This window comes from Melospiza melodia, chromosome 12 (genome assembly GCF_035770615.1).
Source record: "Melospiza melodia melodia isolate bMelMel2 chromosome 12, bMelMel2.pri, whole genome shotgun sequence".
Taxonomy (NCBI): Eukaryota; Metazoa; Chordata; class Aves; order Passeriformes; family Passerellidae; genus Melospiza; species Melospiza melodia.
This window is the reverse complement of record NC_086205.1, coordinates 22,006,554-22,028,612: the sequence shown is the minus strand read 5'-3', so window position 1 is coordinate 22,028,612 and position 22,059 is coordinate 22,006,554. Positions and strand designations below refer to the sequence as shown.

Here is a 22,059-nt window from a genome sequence, read left to right as displayed (position 1 = left end):
TGGGGAACTGTGAACATGGGTGGCAACCACCACCTGCTTTAACCTGGCATTGAACATTCCTGTGTCCAGTTCAGCACTGAAAATCTCTCACAAGATCATCAGCAAGGTCAGGACTCCTAGACCTGGGTATCTCCAACCAGACTCTTATGTCTCTGGAACTGCTGTGTCACCCCACTTACAAATCAATGGCACAGGGAGACCCTTACTGAAACAGAAATATATTTCCTGTGACAATGAGAACTTTTTTTTCCCATTTCTTTTTCTGCCTTAAGGTGAATGAAGGGCACATGAAAGATGCAAGATAGGTGACACAAAAAAAAAATTCTTTAAATTATTCAGAAAGCAGCTATTGTTCAGTCAGCCCTGCTATCAGTCAGCGTGTAGTTGCCCACCTTGAGATTCCTGGCTACAAAATTCAAAGTCCCCTTTGCTGCCACCAGGTCTGGGAGTAGCTTGATGTGCTAATAATACCCCATTGAGGGTAAACTGAGAAACAAATCTGGAGCCTTGAGCCCTCCCCTCCAACCCACTGACTGTGTAAGGAGCAGTGGGGAAAGAGCAAAGGGAGGGTGTCCAAGAGCAGCAGCAAGTGCAGGCATGGGGAAGCACAGAGAGCAAAGGCAGCTCTGCCAGGAGCAGCATTGATTCAGAAGCAAATACCATGCCTGTGGTCCCTCCAGATGTCCCCATCCATGGCTGGCTTGCATCAGAAACAAGCTTGCTGTCACTCATGGTTTCAGTGAAGGCCAATGCACAAGGAGGAGAGACCAGTGGCCCATGCTATGCACAAACACTGATTTGCTGTTTGGTAAAGCAAATCTGCCATTAGTGCTGTCCTAACCCTTTCCTTCCCGGGTTCTGAGGCAGCCATAGCTGGGGTTTCACTGAGATCTGCTTTCCCCTTAATCTCTCCCAACACCATTCATTTCTGAGGTGTCTCCTGAATGGTGTTTCCATGCGGAGCAAAGGGCTGTGAACCAGGTGGTACTAGAAAAACAGGCAGGAGTGGAACAAGCAATGAAAGAACTAATTCTCCACTTGCTCTGCCCCAGCCTGCCTTGGCTCCCGGGTGCCTTTCCAATTCTTCAGCCCATGTGTGCCATTACTGCTGGCAGAGACACTTCTGTGCTGGTGGCTCTTACTTTTGTCCACAAGGGACCATATTGGGATCAGCAACACCAGCGGTAGCAGATGTTAACAAATCTTTCTGCATCTTGACCTGGGCTGACCACCCAGCTGACCACCAAGAAGAGGCTCCAAGATCTCTGCAGGACACAAATATCTCTGAGCTGGGATTTGGTGATTCGCACAGCTTCACTGAAAACAGTAAAACAGTACAGCAGTGTTCTGTAGCATCTCTCACCACCACTCTCCCAATGCTATGCTTTGGTCTCATTTCTCCTGCCCACCATTATCCCAGGTGCTGCTTGCTTAGAAATCTAGACTGTGAGTCCCCACCATCTCCAGACATTATTTTGCCTTTTGACAAGCTCAGTGCACATCTGTGACTCTGCGCGCACAAAGCACAGCACGGTCCCTGCACCCCCCTCGCTCTCTTTGTGCCACAGCTGCCTCAGAGAGTTTTAGGAACTTTCAGCCTCCAGTCGCTCCTTCCAGCGAGTGCTGCGCCAGCCCAGCCTGCGGCGGGGGCGGATGCTGCCGGCTCCTCTCGCCGCTCGCCACAGCCACGGCACCTTCCGTGCCCGGCAGGGATTCTCTCTTTAGTTCCAAAACAATGTGTGAAAGCCTGCTCCGCAGAAACAGCGACCTCAGTAAGTTTAAGGATGACTGAAGCCGTTTCCTCTCCCAGGGAGGTTTAGGAACTACGGAGGGATGAATGGAGTTGGAGCTATCGCTGCTGCGTTCCTAGCGGCCATCCTATTACAGCCCTGAACAAAAGCAGCAATGGCATGTCTAGCCTAGGTTCATAAACCCCACCGAGTGCATGCCTAAAAGCACTACGGAACAGCCTTAAGTCAGCTGGAGAAAACTAATTTCAAGCATAGCTGTCTAGTGTGCCTGTCATTCCTATTATCCCTCCAAACTATTTCAGACATTTTGAGCAGCGAGTGCTAAGCGATGAGTTAGCAGGGGTTGTGACATTAATGCTCCAGAAAGGTTCCAGCACCGGGAGGGAGCGATGACAGCGCTTCACGAGCGGTGGCAGTTCGGAGGGTTCCGCTGGATCTCTGTTTGTCAATAATCGGGAGGAAGATGTGACGGCTCTCGGAGGTAGGATTCGCTCGGGGGACAAAGGGAGCTGTTGCTGCTCGGTCGGGGCTCGGCTCCCCGCAGGTGCGGTCGCTGCCATGGGGGGACAGCCGGGATGGAAATGCTGAGCATAGCCCTGTGTTTTATGGCAGAAATGCCCCGAGGATAAACTGGCTCAAGCCTCGCTGCCTGCTGAGTGTGCATTCCACGTTGCTCTTCCCGCGGAGTAAAATGCATAGAGGTCATGCAAGAAAACACTTTGCTCCTTTTCCTGCCAGCCAGCCCGGCTGGTTCTGAGATGGGGAAGCTGCCCTAAAATGAGAGGGGGAGAGGAAAGCGATGGAGCCTGTGAGAGGAGGGAGACGTGCTATTAACGTGTAAAATGTGTCTGGAGTGCCACCGATGTCATTTGAAAGGGGGAAAGCATTCGCGGGGGAAGGTGGTGGGAGGAATTTTCCGGGTGAGGGACTCCTTGGGTTATAACCTATTGCAAAAGAAGGCGTGATGTGCCCATCCATTTTGCATAATCAAAGCTTTCTCTGCGCCTTTGGCATTGTTTTGCTGGACGAGAAATGTAGTTTCGGGCAGAAAAAGGCACGATTTCCTCCCGTGTCACTGCCAGCCCCCTGACACCCTCCTCCCCCTGCGAAAGCAGCGTGGGGAAGGATGCACACAGCGTTCAGCTGGATGCTGAAAGGGCTGTGAGCAAGGGCTGAGGGGGAGAATCAACACTCACTGGGATAACAGGAAGGCTTGCCCTGGAAAAACCTTGTTTCTTCCCAGCCAGAAGTCCAAGAGGTGATAGCAAAGTTAGAAGCCTCATGCACTTTTTTATGTTGTGCCAGTTTAGCATCACTAGACAAGAAAATGTCCAAAAATCAGAGTCAGGTTTGCGTGGCCAGACAGGGCAGTGGGATCTGCATGGGGTCCTGGGCATGGCTGAGTTCCTGTTTTTGTGTGTGTGACCCTCACCAGGATGAGCAGCAGGAACATAATGAATGAAAATCATATTTCCATGCATATGCAGAGCCCTTATCATTCGGTGTGCCTGATCTGAGTGTGATGTTCCCTGGGTTGATGAATTGTTTCTACTTGTTCATTAAAGTTTCATTCCCAAACAACAGAGGGACTTCAGAGTGAGTGGTATTTAGTAACAATAAAATGTTCTGCTTGTGGAAATGCTTCTCACAGGACCCATTAAAAATGCACGTAAAGAAGCTGAGAGTCATTTCTTGCAGCAAGAGGTATGGAGTCACTTGCTGTGCTAAATTTTCAAATTAAGGTTATGATACCATTTTAAATCTACTTTAATGTGGATGTCACTAAGGATACTTTACAATACTGTTGCCAAAAACCCACATCTTCAAGAATTCTGTTAGACTGGTTGTTTTCATTAAATTTTCATCAGAAAAAGAATTCCTATATAGCAGAGACTTACCAAGTAATTTGAATTTACTCATCCTAACCAATGTTCTCTTTAAGGAGAACTTCAGTGTGTTATATTGCATAGTAAATAGGTTGGGATGTAATTCTTTTTAAAACAAAACACCAACGACAATTTAACAACAAAAGTGCTTTCAGTCTAAGTGAATACTGCTTGCGCCAAAAAGAAGCAATATTGGATCAGAAATTGGTAAGAATTCCTTTTAAGAAACATAAATATTCCCCATTTGATCCAAGCAAGAACTTTTCAGTTAACTGCATTACTTTGCATTGCAAATCTGGGGGGAAATAATTTCAACCTATATTATGTACTCTACTGAGTACATAAAGATAACACTGAAAACTTTCTTCCAAAGAAATTGTTGTAGCAGTTTGCAATATGGATCAAAGAGTTATTACACAGAGATATGAGATCTGTGCCAGAAATGAGCAATGCATGTGGAAATCAGGTATATGGCTTTTCTTCTCCATCTCACTTTTGTCCAGAAGCTTAGACAATTCTAGTTGTTTTTTTTTTTTACTGCAGTGCCTCTCTGAGAGGAGGGTCTGAAGGGGTAAAACCACAAGGAGATGGGAGACTGTGTTAAACCTGTGCCCAGATTTCTCTGGGAGACTTGGGCAAACCCCTCAGCATCTCTGGGAAATGGGCAGTGCATCGAGGCTAAGGTGGTAATGATGCAATGGAAATACAGAAGACAGGGGTGCTCAGGGAATGGGGCTGAGCACAGGGCTCCAGGCAGGGCAAAATGCAAAGCCAAACTGTGTAGCAGAAGGATGTCAATGTTTCAGGCATTTTCAAGTCTAAAATATGACACAAGGCAAATCCCATGATTCAAAACTAAATCTGCTCTCGAAACTATCCCAGACCAATTGGCCACTTAGAAAAACTTCTGCCAGGACCAAATACCCATTCATCTGAGAGCCTGACAGAAATGACTCCAAATCTCCCATCATTCCATCAATGGGCAGCAGACAGGAGGAAACTACATCAGATTGATTCACTGTGCTGAGGAAGGATTTCCCTGCTTTCTTCAGAAGCTCAATGAGTTCTTTTTGCCATGAATCTCACTTGCCCTTTCTGTTAAGAATTTCCTGTGGAGGTCATGCAATTTTCTAATTTATTTATTTGATATTATTTAGGGCTTTCTTCAGCAAACAACTTCTTGGCTTCCAGATCATTTGGGAATGGCAAATGTTTGCAAATTCATACTGTGTTGCTTGGTTCAGTCCTGTGGTGTTCCTTGATTAGCTGACTTGTGCAGCTAACTGGCAGGAAAGGAATTGCAAATTTCACAACCAAGCATTCTGTTTCATACTGGATTTCCATCACACTCAGTCAGGTTTAAAATTCATGTCTTGCAAGTATTCATACCAGCAACACATAAGCACTGAAGTGCTCCCACCAGACAGATGTGAGAGCCAGGTTAAACAGCTTTCAATTTCACATGAATATTCATGAAAAGTGTTTGGATTCCTGCAGCTCTGCTAAAATGAATAGTGGACATCATTCATCGTGCACTGCATGGGCTGTTTTCTCCCAGCTCTTGCCATGCCCCCATGGGCTCCCCAACTCTCCAGAGCAAGCCCACAGTGCCAGTGGAAACTGGTTGTGCAGCCAGTTTAGAAGGAAAAAACACCATAATGGAAATTTCTAAATTTTCCACATTATAACCTCTCCTGTTGTGCCTGTCTTGCACATTCTGTGACATGAGAACAGCCAACAGTGAGGCAGTGAGAGCAGAAGAAAACAATGAAAGAGGGAAAAGCAAGGGTGACTGCAGAAGGAGGGATCAGTGGCACATGGAGCAGATATAGAGGAGGTGGAAATGGGAACAGCAGGAACACCTAATATACAAATACAATTTTTAACAGTGAATCTAGTGGTTTTGGGTCATTAACCTCAAGGTCTATGGTCTTACCAGACTCAGCCCAGGGCAAGCCCTGATTTATTGCTCCCAATCCTTCCCTGTGCTCACCAAAATTGCCACCAAGCAAGGGGGGACAGAGTTTACTTTCTGTCATGCAGGGGACTGTTAACATGCCATGGAGATATGGAAGAGTTGTGAAAATGGCAGATGAGAAGAAAACTAACACCCGATAAATGGTTTAAAAACAGTCAAAACCACCTGGGTGAAGAATTTCTGTCAAATGTATTTCCTCAAAGACAGAAAAAAATTTCAGCTGTCAAAACACCAAGCTCTTTTACTCAGAAACAAATCAAGGGGAGAAGGTTATAAACCATGAATATATTTGCCTTTTGAGATATTTTTGCACTGTTCTTATGTCATAGAGGAGGAAACCTCATGTCTCCCACTGAGTGAGCTCTATTGTCCATGTACTTTATATAGAAAGTCTGGTGTGAGCTAAATCAACAGGGTTGCTAAGACTTCATAGAGGCAACCAGCAGTTACACCCCCATCAGATGGCCCCTTTTTACCTTTTCAGTGATTTTAAAGTCCAATGATCCTAGATATCCTTTTTTTATTCTAAAAATAGAAGTGGGCCTAAATTGCAAGTGCTGTGAGTCACACAGTGGAGTCACTACAGGCAACACATGTGTATTCATATTCTGCCAGGGCACACATAACACCAGACTGATACTGCCTGGGGAGAGCAGGAGGATGAGAAGAATTAGAGGAACTAAAATCTGAGCAAATACAGAGAATCTTTGCTAGGACAAAAATTGACTCAATGTAATCTGGAATTAAATCCCAACTTGAAATTCCCCCTAGATTCTGTTAAAACTCCTATTATGACTTCAGATGCTTTTTCTTTCTTAATACAAAGCTATCCTGCTACCCATAAATAATTTCCATCTCTGCTTGTGCCAAATGGGATGCCCCAGCCACTCACAGGTACCCAGCAATTGTGCCTGAATTCAGTGTTCCTCCCACTCTGTGCCACTGCCAGAAGGGTTTTGGAGAGCAGAGGAGCCCAAAGAGCATTTGTCCCACTTCCCCACTTCATTCCAGAGGCTCAGAGCTCAGTTCCTGCTTCAGCCCAATGTGATTCATCTCTCCAAGGCTGCCATCCTGGTGGGATCCCTCCCTCTAGCCTTGTCCCTTTGTGCCTGTTTAGGTGTGATACCAAAGGAGGGACAAGACAATCGCCTGCCTTAAAGAAGTGCTGCAGAAAACATCCCATATGCTTGGCTAGGTATTATTTGTGGGCAAGCTATTTTCCACCTCAGCAGAGTGGTACTCCTCACTGACAGCCATTAGTTATTTGCAAATTTAGTTGGGCATTATAAATGTCAGGCTCCTGGGTGCATAAATAATGTTTCGGAGTAGTAACCTGAAATAAGTCAAACTAGGAAGGGTGAGAAGATCTGGAGTATGGTCCCTTTGGGACCTACTTCCACTTCTAATTAATATCTGGTACTTAAAGCATCACAGCCCATGGTTAAATCAAAGTCAGAGGGAATAAAGGAATATTAAGCCCTCCTGGAGACCCGTGTCCAGGTCCTGCTCAGTGCAGCTGCCAAACACACTGACTCCCTGGCCTCAGTCAGGAGTGTATTGGCTTTTGGGGGGACAGTTGAGGGAGCCCATCAGCCCCAGGGCTGGCATTGCCCCTTGTTCTCTTGTTGCCTTCCCATTGCCATCTAGCCACCCACTCCTGCACCTTCCAGGCTCTCCTGGCCCTCAGAGCTCATGGAACCTACTGAAAATTGTGCTTTGGTCTTGACTCACAAGGGAGTCTACAAAAAACTCCAGAGCTGGTGCAGGAGAAGCAGCAGAAGCAGGAGAAGAGCAGAGTGCTGGCACAGCTGAGCACCCCTGAATTGCTCTGCCTCAATGACCTGCAGAAAGAGGCTCCAGCCAGGCACAGGCTGACCACAGCAACGTGTGCAGAGCCCAGGGCTGCCTGGCTGAAGGGCAGAGAAGGACAGCAGTGTGTCTGCACTCACTGCTCTTTGATCCTCAGGGCCCATCTGGTTATTGATGAGCCATTTGTAAGCTTATATGTGGAATTCCAGAGCTGCTGTTGTGCTGATAGGGAAAGAATTGATTCAGCTGTGAAAACCAGTCTTTGTGGAGATGTTGTTGTGGTTTGGCAAAGTTTAGTGCTCTGGAAAATAAGAGTTTTGGAAGGAAAGTCTGAGTGGAAAGCGTCACATTAACTAGGACATCTTTTTATTCTTTCAACAAAGAATATATAGTTCAAGGCTTAGGGAGCAATAACCCATGGAGGGAATAAAGGAAGTTCATTTGTAACCATAGCCTTTTATTAACTGGAGAATATGCAAATGAAAGGTCCCTTGACTCTTGAAAACCACTCTCAGTGCTGCCTCAGGGTATATAAAAAATTTCAGATAAATTCCCCCTTTTTGTTTGATTCCATATAGCAAGTTGATCTGGGTGTCACTCTGCTCTTTAAAAGCTTTGCTGCTCTCCTAATTATTAATTGCATGAAACACAGATCCCCTCATCTTGCCAAAAGCATTATGGGACCAACTCTCTGGATATGAAATATCCCAAGAAGTCCAAAGCAAGATCTCTTTTGGTTGAGTTTAATTAAGATGATCCAGTATTTTGTGTGCAGCTGATTTGGAAGGATTTTGTCACAGGTAAATAAGCTTGGGGGAAAAAAAATTGCTTTTATCTCTCCTTACTTTCTGTTTTAGTCATATTTCAAGTGGATTAGTATAATCTTTCCTCGGCCAAACTCCACAGCCAGTCTATTCCATCATTGTTCTAATTTTATGAGAGGAAATGGCTGAAAGCAATTAATTAAAAAACTCTTCAGAGATGCATATGTGGATGTGCTTTTTCACTAAAAACTCAAAAAAACCCTCTGCATTTTAAAACAATTTATCTGGTGCATTAAACATGATCAGGATGTCTTTGTTAGGTGCACCTACCTTTTGATATTTCCCCACATAACAATGCTTGTTGTGTAGAGATATCTGCAGTAACAGCTCAGTCAGAGAGGAGCCCCTGTTCAAGCAGGTTTGAGTTCCAGGTGGGTTTTAATTTTCTTTTTTCCTGTGTGATAAAGTTGATTGATTTCAAGTGAGGAGTCTTTCCCTGCTGGGACCTGAGCTGTCAAAAGTCATCACTGAACCTGCAAAATTCTGTCATAACACCAGAAGCCCAAACTCTGCTCCAGAACCACCAGAGTTCAGGGAAAATACCCAGTAATTGACAAGTGAGGTGTTTTTAGCAGAGATGTTCTGCCAGAGCGAGCCATTATTTGTGCACACACAGGCACCCACCTGGGGGACAGAGCTAACACAAAGAGTAAACTCCATTGACATGAGTGAATTCATCATCACTGAGATGACACAAGAGGCTTCACACTAAAACCTTGGACCAGGCTATTCACAAACCCTTCAGATCCATCAAAAAGGCAAATTCCCACGTTGCAAAGCGTATTTGATTTCTGTGGAATCAAATAAAACCTCTGCATTTCCTTGAATTCAGGGGGAGGGATAAGTCAGAGCCCTTGACCCCAAGGCTGTGCGTGCCCTTAGTGAAACCTCTGAGCAGTGAATGCAGAGGAGTGCTGGCATCCAGAGCCAGGTGCAGAGGTGCTCCTGGCAGGGCAGGGAGAAGTTTCCTCTGCAGAGATGCTCCTGCTCTCTGGTGAGTTCTCGTCCACAGAGCCAATGCAGCAGCCCTGCTCATCTGCAGAACACTTCCCAAGCAGTTTAAATATTCCTAGGTAGGCTCCTCCCTGCTTCTTTCATTGTCAAAATTTGAAGAAAAGGTATTTTTCCACTCTTCTTTGCTTTTCAGTTCATTTATCCCCTTTTCAGCCTCCATGAAAAGATGCTGTTTGTCTACCCTTTCCACCCTCCATTCTCTTGTCTCTATTTAAAACCCTCACATACCTAAGCCTGCTGGTCACTAGCCAGGTATCCAGATGGTATTTCTGCACCACATTGATAGGTGCCTTAGAAATAGCAGGGAGAGAGGGGGGAAAAACATCACTGAAGACTTCAGATGCTCTTTTTGATAAATGGCAATTGTAGATCTAATTAGCCAGTCCCATCCTTTTGAGAAGCTGGGGAAGCAACAGCAGCTGCAGTCCCACAGAGCAAACACACCAGGACACGTCTCTCACTGTCAGGTTTCAGCTTTCCCCTTAGAGCGGCGTCAGACAATGTCCATCTGTCCATCCTTCTTCTGTGAGAGACACGAGGTTCTGTCAGGGCTCCCAGGTTTGTCTCAGAGCCCGTCACCCTCAGCACCGCTGCACTGTGTCAACTGCTGTTATACAGACAACTGCTTTCCAGAATAAAGAGCAAACACTGCTCACCTTAATTGCATGAGCATCCCTCTGGCAGTAATCAGGCTAATTGCTTCAGTCAGGCCAGCAGGACTTGGCTCTAAATCAACCACCAAAATGATTATAGCATAAGTGCAGGAGTTCCTTTACAACTCCAAGGCCCACTTGTTAAACATTATTTACACCTCAGAAACACTGGTTCACTCTTCCATTTTATCAGGAGAAAGGCAGAAAGGTGTCAGAAGCACCTGTGGGAGTGGGGGTTGAGCCCACCCCAAATGCAATGACAGGGCAGACAGGTTTCCTTCCCCTTTGCTGAAATGCCATGAGAAGTGTGCCCAGGGGAGCTCCCAGTTTCAAGTCTGGGAATCCCAACATTCCTCCCAGGAATGGCACAAAACTGCAGAGCAAGCTGCCAAGAAGGGAACCATCATTGCCTGAATCTGCTGTAGCTGCATGTCTGACTTACACCTTAAAGCATGAGATAGCACATCCTTGATTTAGCTTGCCCAATAAAATGGATAGATGCTCTCTAGCAAGGAATTTCTAGGGGTTATCTAAAATCCTATTAAGCAATTGGTGCGCATCCTGTGGCAAATATTTTAGCACAACAGAGAAGTTCCAGCAGGTTCATTTTAGCAGTTTGTGCTGGAGGGGACAGGCAGTGAAAACCCCCAGAGCCAGCTGGTACCCTGTGCTGGCCATTCCCAAACCAAGGGAGCTGGGAGAGGACCTGACTGGAGAGGCTGAAAATCCCATTTCCACCAAGAGGTACATGGGAGAGAACCAACTTTTGAGGGTGAGATCTTCAGCCTGTGTTTTAGAGAGCTGTGCCTTTTAAAATGGACATTTTGGCTGTTTCCATGTCTCAGGAAGAGCCCAGGCTGGGCTGTAATTTTTGGCCTGTCCCCAGTGCAGAGTGTGACCCACAGCTGGATCAGGAGCTGCCCTGAGCTCTGAGGCTCTGAATTAAAATCCCCATGGTTTATAGAGTTCAAGGGCCCTGAGGGTTGGGGTGCAGGTGAGCAGGGGGACAGGGGGACCACGTTCAGCACTTACAACCTGCCTTGGTCCTGCTGAGCTGCTCAAATCTCCTAGGGCAGCTAAAGCTTTTTTCTAAGCAGTTCCAGCCTGCTGCCTCCCCTCTTACAAAAATCTTTACACGTCTCTAATCATTTTTACTGTCAATCTCTGCACTCTTTTTATAACCATTTAAGACTTTATGAGATAGGATGACCAGAAATGAAAAAAGATTCTGAGGATAGAGCATGCAATTGATTTATGTTAATGGCACTGTAATAATATTTTCAGTGTTTGATTTCTTTTTCATTCTGTACACAGCTAAAATGATGATTACTTTTCTATACATCTTTCATTTATTGAACCACCACTTATGTTGGGCTCCACAAATTTGTTCTCAGGTCTGTTTCCAAAGCATTTAAAATATAATTAATTTAAAATCTGCCAACACATAAGAAGTTGAGGTGATTCTCTGCAATCAATCTTACTCAGATTCATCAATGAATTTCACCAGCTGTCAGGCTTCTTGTGCATTTGTCTTTGTAAAGCTCCTCTGACTTCACCAGCTTTGACACACTTAACAACTGTTAATGCTAAAAAAAACTCCCACTCTGTAATTTCTATTGAACCACACCATCAGCCTTAGAAGTCCCCCAGATGAGCATGAATAAATATCATAGTCACCTGTGACAGCATCTTCAATGATTTTAACATTTTTTGCAGCGATATCTTTCATCTCTTATGCATAACTCAGAGATACAAAAGTGAAGTGTGCCAAGATATGTTGGAGTTTATAAAGGGAATCAGAGAATAAATGTTGTTGCTTAATTTTGCTTTCATAGTAGATTCTGTCTTGAAATATTAGGTGTCAAATCACCTTACCCTAAAAGGATTAGAATATGAAAAGCACCTCTCAATGATGGGGGAATAAACCCTGACTATTTTTGTGATGGAGTTTGATAACCCAGCAGAAGGGATTACACAGGACAGTGTCAACAATAGCCAGAGAGTGAGCACAAATAGGATTTTAATCTTGTTTGTCAGCTAAAGATGAACAAAAACCAGCCCAATTCCCATCTCAAAGTTGATACAAAATCCAACGCAAGTATTTCATCAGAGGCCTGACAAAGCCACTTGCCTTTCTTCTATTTATTACAAGGTGGTTGTGGCCCTGCCTTATTCTGACTGGTGGGAGACACAAATACAATATCACAAATTTGTGATCTGTTGGAAGCTGGAAACACCAACAATAAAAACATTTTATCTTCAAAAGGCTGCCAAAATTAAGGGCAACATTTTTCAAAGCAGCTCATCATCACGAGTGCCTTCAGACCTCCCTGGGAAACAGCTGAGAGCAGGGCACTGGTCTTTCATCCCCAGCCTACAAAGCAGCTAGCAGCCTTCACACCTTCCCTGCAGGCTGAGATGTGGGCAGGGAATTTTATGTTCAGGGATTTCACAGTTGCAAATGGTGTGACACAAACCTGTTCTGTAGGTGTCACCTAATATCCCAAGTCTGTTTTTTGGGATGGGGCACTGGCATCCCTCACTGCTGCAAGCACATCCCCAGGCTGAGTGTGCTCAGCTGGAGAGGCTGTGCAGCAGCCCTGGCTTGCCTTCATGCGTGATCCAGAGCACAGAGGAGTTTCTCAAACAGCAAGCACAATTTTAGCTAATTGCCATATTCATTATTAATGTGTGTGACACGGCAGCCAATTAAAGCCTCGTGTTGGGCCAGGTGGGAGACAAACATGGAGCCATAAAGATCAATTAAATGCATTTAGGAGGTTGCACATGAGTGCAACATGCAGCCCAAGGAGGTGCTGGGCCAGGAGCAGTGTGGAGTGTGAGCAGGGGGGCTGCACAGAGCCCAGCACCCCAACATCACACACACACTTCAGCACATCCTCTCTGCCTGCCTCAGGCTCCTGCAGGCACAATTCTGAGCTCTTTGGTGTGAGCAGCAGAGGGGAATGAAGGATTGGGACAGTAGCAGTGCAAATGAATTGCCCTAACACAGGCCCTGAGTGATGATTTTGCAGCTCTCCGAGGCTGGATGGGTGATAAGTGATGCCCTGGGGTGGAGAGAGGGAGAGCAAAGATGGGCCAGGAAAGTGAAAGGTAAGGGGATAATTAATTAGAGACCAGAACATTTTCTAGCTCCTTCTCTCTGGCAATTTTTTCTGGGTTGTGTGTTTACAGCATCACAGTAACAGGGCCATCAGCTTTTCTTTCAAAGAGCTGGTTACCTGCCAGTGAATTGCACTGTATAATAGCACTAATACAGCAGAATGACATTTTCATTCATGAGATTTCATAGTAACTGCAGAAACAAACCTTCCCTCTCTGAAGCAGTGGCTGCCTTTCAGATTCTCAAGCTCTCATTTCCCAGGATAGCTCTTTTCCCCTATTTCTGTGTTTTTTCATATGTTATATTTCTGACTTTCACGTGCACATGGTGGGGAAACATTGCTTATCCAAATGGAGTTCCTTTTTCTCTCTAACTCATCTTTTTAATCTATAACTTATTTTATTGCCAGACATGAAGAAACAGCTACAAGTTATATGACAGCATCTCCCCAGCTCCTGAGATTTCAGATGTGTCTCATGCTTGTGGTATCTCTTTCACTAAATCTGTGTGAATAAGACAGAATATGTTGTAAAAGAAGCATTTTATCATAAATTAACCCTCATTTCTTCATTCAGATTCTAGAGATACTGTCAAATTACTTCACCTTCTGCTAACTCCTGGTTGTATTTACTCTCTATCCTCACAATTGAAAAATCAAATTAACAGGCTGTTATGTGTGAAAAGTAGTTTTTACTGTAAGAAAATGAAACATAAAAATAAATGCTGAAACCAATAAACTTCAGAAAAAGCAAAGCTACAGCTGTCATCCTTATCATCGAGAGTGGCAGCAGCATCACAGCTAAAACTGAAAATCCTCAAATTCAATGTTCCACAATGCCAGGTGCTGACTGTACCAGCTCACAGGAGGAACTGACCCCTCCTCAGTGAAGGGTGTGTGTTTCAGCTGAAAAGGTGTCAGAAGAGGGAATGTATTTTCTTATTTGAAGGCAGATAACAAAGGCACAAAAAAATTGCCTGTATTGTACCAAAACACAGAGGAAGCCTAAAACAAAGTTAGCAGTCAGTCTCCCAAACCCCAGTACAATGACAAACCCCAGCTGATGTCTCCTATATTCATGGAATTGTGCCCATTTTTGCTTTATTCTCCTGGGTCAGGGCACTTGGTGTAAGAGCTGCCACCCAAGTAAAACAAATGCTCTGCTAGATGCAATTCTGCCTTCTGAGGAAGCTACAAGAAATTCCTTAATTGGTAAACACAGGATAATCTATGCCAACAGTGGTCTTACCCTGACAGAGATTAACTTTAAGCCCTGAAGCATGAATTTCTATGGAGTTCCAAAATTTAATTTGTTAGTGCTAAATATTATTACCCAAAGCTCTCTCAGCTCACAGATGTGTCCATCCCATCTCAGAATTGCACTCCCATGCTGAACCATTCTGTCACCTCTTTAATTAGCACAATTACCTGTGATGGACATTAGAGATCACGTGAAACCCAGAGGTTTGTTGGTTAATTAGTACCACAGGTTAATGAAGGAGGAGAACAGAGAGGAGCACACAGATTTTTGACTGGTTCCAGTATTCACAAGTGAGATTATAGAGGAAGGTAAATAACACTGAAATGCTGCCAGCCTCGTTTCCCTGGATTTCTGAATTGCTTCCCCTTTGCTGTTTCCATGCCAAGCTTTGAATTGCTTTGTGCCCAACTTCATACAAACAAATTTGCAGAAAATTCCTTTCAAAGTCTGACTTAACACTAATACAAGCAACAACCAAATGTGAAAATAGTGTTTGAGCAGTTGGGTTATGGCTGCTCTTTCTGTGATCACTTAAATGTGGAAGAGAAACAATAAAGCCAGCTTTGCTTTTATCTCATCACAACTAATCCCTGGATTTTGCGTAAACAGATACCAAATGCACCTAAACCTCTTAATCAGCTGCTTTTTTTTTTTTTTTTTTTCCCAAGCACACAAAACAAAACCTAGCTTTGGGGTAGGAAGAAAAGGAAAACTTTGTTGTGTCCTCACAGGAATATTTGAACTCTTTTTTCAAGGGTCATTTTCCCTATTACAGCTCCCAGAAAATACATAATGCTGCAGTGGAGATGAACTGCATCAGGCAGCTGAAGGAGATCTGTGACAACAAACCCACATGGAAAACCCACTATTTTTATATGCACATTTATAAAGTTTTTATCAAACTGCTGGGAACCAAAACATTTGTTTTCCCTCAAATAACTGAACTTGCAGGGATGCCCAAAGCAATTCAGTGCTGAGCAGGGGAGGTGTGCAGGTGGCCACAGGCAGCAGGAGCAGCTCCTGGAGCATCCCACCACAGCTGCTCGCACTGGGACCATCCCCTCCTGGGGAGAGGTAAAGCTGGCCAGAGAGCTGCAGGCAATTAGAGTAATTAACCCAGCTGGAAGGCCATTCCAGGCTGCTGTTTGTGAGACAGGAAGGGTAGGAAGGGGACCATGAGTCCAGAGTCTGTGTTTCTCCATCTTGAGTGACTTGACAGAAATGTCAGTGGGAGCATCATTCCCTTTCCTGCGCTAAGGAAAAACCCTCCAGGGTGGAGTCACCCACCCTATTGCCTCACCTCTGAGTGATGATTATCATTATTAATGAGTGCTCATTACCACTCCCTCTCCAGCTCCTCCAAAAATCCCAGGTGATCCTTTGACCCCTCTGCTGCCTTCCATGGTCTCACCAGGAGCTTTCCTGCCCCCCAAGCCCTGGCTGTGAGGGGCATTCACTGCACAAGAAGATGGCCAAGGCCACGAACATGTTTTCTCTTAGGTGCCTCATTAGCGACATACAGATGTAAAATAAAAGTAAAAATGAGGCAAGGATTGAGGCAGAACTGTGGGGGTTCAGGGATATCCTGCCCAAGGGGAGGCAGGGATGGTTCCCAGACATATTCCACAGATCTCAGAGAGTGCACTTTGCCCTTCCACTCCCCAGCCTGAAACAAAGCTGTGTGCCATTTACCCCAATGGCAGCTGCAACTTATTTGGGGACAGCCCAGTTTTTCAGATTTGCAGTTTCACTCATGGACATTTTGCTGTTCTGTAAACAGGTAACAAGTTCAGGTCAGGCCAGGGCAGCTTCCTTCTCTCAGTAAAACTCTCCTTGCTCTTGGTCTCAGCCTTGGCAGAGGAGCACCAGAGGCAGTAACTCAGTTATCTCTGCCCTACAAGATACACAGAACTCGCCAAAATTTGTGGGTTTTTGTTCAGGAGAACAAATACAGCACAATTTTCTTCCTCTCAGGTAGTAATTGGACTGTGCTATACAGCTTTTAAAAAACAACAAACCATCCAAGCAAATCCCCAGAAGAGCCTTTTCCGGCTTCTCCTTCACTGTTAGACGTGTGAGCAGCACAACTCTGAGCTGAGCTCTGCCCTGCCCTGACTCTGGCTGGGATGGAGCCCAGCTGGGCAGCCAGAGGTGCCCTGCACTGGCCACTTGTCACACCCCAGCTTTGCCACAGCCATGGCTCTGCACTCCAGCAGGTAATGGCTGTGGGTAGTGCAATCCATGCCCCTGCTGCCAGGGCAGCCCTGGTCACTGCCCCAGCCAGCCAAGAGCTCCCAGCTCCTGCTCTGGCACTCTCTTCCAGAGACAAGGGTAAAAGCAGAAGAAACAAGAGTAAAAGCAGATCCCTTGGGTAGAATTACCCCTCTCTCCTTCCACCCCCTTTTCCCTCCTTGTGTCCTTCCCCTGACCACAGTGAGTGATCTTTAGCAGCACATGCCCCATGGAGGGGGATGGACATTTATAGTGCCACTCAAGTTAAGTTAATGCCTTTAATCTTTCAGAACAATTTGCCTCACCAGCTGTTCACTATCACAGTTTGCTCCAGTTAAGATTCTCCAGCATCTAAAAGTCTAAAAAATGCAGTGCACTTCAGACCTGCTCTTTTGCTCTCATTAATCCCAGCTAGCAGTGGCATATACAACTATTTGCAGTCCCTCCAAAGTTTTAGAGAAGGTGATAAAGCACAGAGGTAAGCCTACAGGGTAAGCCAAGTCTAAGGACCAAAGAATCCCAAAGGCCACTTTTAGGCAGTACCATGTCAATACACAGAACACAGATGCAGAGGATGGGGCTGGGCAGCCAAATATTTCCTGGTTTTTGGGCAGCAGCCTTTCCTGCCCAGCCAGCACCTTGAAGCTGACCAGCAAGGAGCACAAAATGAGTCCCTAGTGCTGAGGCTGTCCATACAAGAATAGCTGCAAATACAGAACAGCCAGAAAATGGAGTTGGAGGCATGAAAATGTCAGTTCAGAACTCAGCGGGGAAAAAAGAAAAAGTGTAAATCGCTCATTTTTAAGGACATGACTAGTCACACTAAGAAATGCATTTAAAGTTAAATTATCTCGACTACAGCAGAGAAAGGTCAGTTAATCCTTTTACTTGGAGCACATAGCTATTCCCTAGGATGTATTTTTTTTCTTGTTCCATGCAAGTTTTTGTGTCAGAGGGGTCCCAGTCTTCAACACAATTAAAAGTTATTGAATTTTCATTTGCACTGCTGCTTTGTTCTCATCTTGCTGGAGTAAATGCAGTTTTCAGCCCCTCTCCCCCACAGCATTAATTTTTCCATTGGCTTTATGGAAGCCATCAATTTACTGCCTGGCCTTTCTCATGATTTAAAAGCATCATCTCAGTAACATTGTTATCTACCAGCCATATTTCACAGATATTGGGAAAGTGGTTTATACTGATATCTTACTTAGCATCTGGCTGACAGGACAATTGCAGGGAAATATTGCCAGAGATATAAGGCCATTTTGTGATAAATAATGAGCTTTAAAGCTTAACAGGTTGTTTTCTTCAGAAGAAATCATAGCAGCTCCCCTAAGCACAAAATAGCCACTTACCATACAAAGGCTGAGATGGAAAGTGCTCCTTAATGCATTGAATAAATCCTAGAGGGTGACCAAGGAACAGCTTTGCTCTGACCTGAAGGTTTTCATGGCTTCTTGAATTATCTAATTTGCCTGAAGTGAGTGACTGCTTCTGGGAGTATATGTTAGCTAATAATGCATTCCAGAGTTATTAAGGTTTATCATGTAAATCTTTATTTGAATGCTTTTAAAATGCATATTACTTTCTTGATAAACTATGATGGCTCCTTAGGAGCCATTAATACAAATTAGGGTGCATACCAGATGTAGTAGAAGCCTTATGAAAAGTACTGATTCCACATGCAGAGTAATCAGCTTTTAAATTATATTAAATACTGCAGCTGTAATGTTTTTTCTCCAGTCTCAGGGATCAGATCACTTCTTAAAAAACATTTTTTAGTAAATTCATTTCCTCTGATAAAAGCTTAGTTTTCAGTTGTGCAGCTACGAGATGAGAAGTTAGAGACTGGCAAATCGTGGGGAGGGGAGGACAAGCTCCTTTCATTTGTACCACTTAGAATTCCCCAGACATTGTTCATAAATAATTTCCATAATCTAAAATGTGTTTTGCTTTTGATCAGAAACCTCCAATATACAAGCAGAGCAGAGTTTCTTGGTTATTATTCTCACCTCCAGGTCCTTTTTACAGCACAGCAACCTCAGCCCTGCACAGCGAGTTCACTGTGATAACTTTATTTTCCATAGTCATGGTGGGCTTAGGTTCATTCCCCACACCACAGCACTGTTGCAAACATCATCCCCACATGGAAAACCCTTCCCTGATGCATGTTAAATGAGTGGGATGATAGGAAGAAAAGTTGCATTGACTTCAGCTGGAGCCAGGTCAGATCACAGCATCTCACCTTGGCCTCCTTCGAGCTCCTCCAAGGCAAAATGAGGTTTTGAGCCAGGCTCTGCAAGGCAAAACCAGGGGCTGTGGAAACAAGGGAGCTTCTGGGGGAGTGCTGCAAACACTAGCTCAGCTATAATCACTGATGGCTTGTCTAGGGGAGATATTTGCCATGAAATAAGAAAGAGAAAAATCTGAGTAAAAGCCCCAGGGTCTTCTCCACGTGGATAAAGTGGCCTTGTAACCATTGTAAATGTCACAAAAGCCCCCATAAATGCTCAGTTTTCAGCTGTGCAGCAAGGAGATGAGAAGTTAGAGACTGACAAATTGTGGGGAGGGGAGGACCATCAGAGACTGGTTGGCACAGGTGGGAGGGTGGGTTCATTTGTGTGTTTTGACAGACAGAAAAACTGGATTAAAATTGCCTTCATACAGGAAAAAGACCTGAGGATGGGTCCTGTTTTGCTTTTCTGATGGAAAGCTCCCCAGACCTCTCCATGGAGTATTTTTGCAGCTCCATTCCTGCATCCTGTGCTCCCATGGGGAGAGGCAAGCATCTCTTCTTCCTGGGCATGGGGCAATGTCACTTTGCAAACTTCCCTAAGGGCTTGTGAAATATTGCTGGGATCAAACTAGCCATCAGAAATGGTCAAGAGAGTAACATAGAGAGCTTCTGTAGGCTCCTGGGGAGCCATAGGGTGCTGCAGCCCTCACCCATCCTACATGGCCAGCTAAATCAACCAGGGTACAAAGCCAGGGAGAAATCTCTTTCTGTTTGGCAAACACTGCTTCTGATCACCAGTTACAATTTTTGCAAGCTTCTGTAGTGTCAAAACTTGGTACCAATTATGCATTTGAAGACAACCCATTGGAAAAAAAAAAAAAGCTGTTGGCATTCCCTGACATATTTCTGCTCATTAGGTTGCAACAGGTAGCAGGGGACTGTGGGAAGAGGGTTTGTTTATGTGTTAAATCTGCAGGTACCCATCTACAAAGTCCTTTATTCATCAGTGATACATCATGCTGCTGTTGAGCACATCCTGTACACACAGATATATCTTCTTGACAGACTAAGACAGGCAGGATTTGGAGAGAAATTCTGCTTTTTAAAAACAACCTCAAGCAAACTGCCCATATCAGATTCAGATTCCCTTGTTTATGTTTTTGAGCCCCATCTCCATCATTATCACATTCCTACTGAAACCTTGTGGTTTCAGACTTTGGCAAGCTCTGTTGAAAGATAATTGAAGTGCATTAAAACCTTTTTCAGTGGCTCCTTATTTCATCACGGATCAAATGAGACTATCTGAAGGATTATTTTCTTTCCTGTAATGAACCCACTTGGTCTAAGTTCAAACTTTTACCTTTTCACACCCTTTGCACAAAATAAGTTTGGTTTTACTATGGCAACCACACATCAAAGGTAGGATCTTTTCTCTGTCCCTAGAGAGAGAAGTCTCCAAACTTCTGCTTCTCTCTCCTTTAAGGAAAGACTGAAATATATGTGGCAGCAAAGGTTATAAGCCCCAGTTTCTACAGAGGCTGTTGTGAGCTGTTTCTGTGTTTCTGAGGAGCAGAGGAAGCAGATGCAGTGTCAGATGAGCTCTGCTCATCCCCCAGGTGTGGGATGGGTGGCTCTGGGTGTGCTCCAGGCACAGGGGCACCCAACAAATGCTGACACAACAATGCTGCACTTTTATTCTGTGAGCAGCAGTGAGGCACCAGCTCCCTCTTTGCTCCTTGCACAGTAAGGAGCAGCACTATGAAGGATTATAGCACACATGGGGAGCGTAGAGAAGGTGATAATTTATATTATAATATCCAGAAATAATATGTGTGCATTTGTTCCCATAAATGCTGAGACACCCTCAGATTTTGTCACTTTCTGCACAACTGTGGTCACACAGGAAGGCTCTCAGCTGCCAGCACATGTTGACATTTCTGGGTTTTTTCTGTTAAACTGAGCAAGCATTTGATGAGTGCTCCATTAAGCCAGGCCTAGGAGGTGGCTCTGGCATAGGATGCTCCTGTGCTGCCATGTCCAGTGGCTCCAGTCACTGCTTGGTGCCTGTGCTCAGAGCAGGCAGGGGCTGTGAGAGGCAGGCAGGGTAGGCAAACACTGCAGAGCTGTAAAATTAACACCTGAGTAGTGGGGACAGCATGAGAGCTAAAAATACTCACTGCCAAATCTGGAGCTCATTTGGTGTCATTTCTTACCCCAGCTCCAGGCTATCTTAGGCAGATTTGGTGTCATTTCTTACCCCAGCTCCAGGCTATCTCCTCCCAGCACTGAGCCAGCCACACTCAGCCCCTGCCCTGACAGCCCAGGGATGGTCACTGATGCTCCTTTTTGTGGTTCCTCAAAGGGAGCTGGCAGATGAGCAGCACCACTCCAAACATCTTGGGAAGTGCAAGCAAGAGGGTGAGAGGCACTTTCCCACTTTGCTTTCCAGATCTCCCCAGGCAGAGCAGCAGCAGAGTGGGAGCACTCAAGTCCCACTTCCACATAACCCCAAGAGGGTGGGAGCACTGGAGAGAGCAGCAGAGGGAGAATTACCCTGCTACACATCTAAGATAATTGCTGCTTAATAGATGCTATTCTGCTGGAGCCACTCAGAACTGTGTGCAATGGGATTTGCTCTCCCAAGAACGCTTTAAAATGGATTTTGTGACTTTGGATTTTCTGCCCTTTTGGGAGGGCAGACAGGTACTCCCAGTGCATCACACTGGGTCTGCTCTCAACCACAGCAGAGAGCCAAGAAGGGTACAAATTCAAGTGTAAGCAGCAGGCAAAACCAAAGTTTCATACAGAGAAGAGGTGTGTTCGGAGAGCAATCTGTTAGGGAAGCATTTTGTTTCCTTTCTCTGCAGTGCTGCTGTGCCTGTCATTTAAAATTTTTGAGAGATGGAGTTAAATTTACAAGCAGCAAGGACATGGGAAAAGTTGATAATAGCCATGGGCTCAGTCTATAGGGATTGATCCTGCCACTGATTGAGCTGCTTTCCATTAAAAGGCTGACAGCAATGCTGGGTGTTTGATTTACCCTTCCAATATCAGGATTTTTTACCCAAACCTCCTCTCTCCTCTCCAGGACTGTTAGAATATCTTTCCATACCACATTTTTTTCCTTGATTACTGTAGAAATCCACAACAACATTAGTGTATAGCCACACAATCATCAAGCAGATGCAAAAATTTCCTCAGCATTCAGTCACAGTGACCAGTGTCCTATGGGGACTTCTGATAGGACTATGAAGCCAAATAGGTTTCTTACACAGTTTTAGAGCTCCCAGAAA

At 44.9% G+C, this 22,059-nt stretch overlaps 1 protein-coding gene across 5 annotated transcripts in view; it reads left to right on the top strand.

The window, feature by feature from the left end:
• The window catches only part of LOC134423837 (calcium-activated potassium channel subunit beta-2), a 136,447-nt gene that overhangs the window by 42,702 nt on the left and 71,686 nt on the right, over positions 1-22,059 (top strand). The window contains exon 1 of one of the 5 annotated variants that reach the window (XM_063167285.1): positions 1,665-2,232. The exons of 3 other annotated variants lie outside the window; for them this stretch is intronic. The gene's annotated coding sequence lies outside the window, so the exon portion shown is untranslated. Of the gene's footprint in view, positions 1-1,664; positions 2,233-22,059 lie in introns of those variants that run through there. One more of the 5 variants, XM_063167283.1, reaches the window with a different exon arrangement.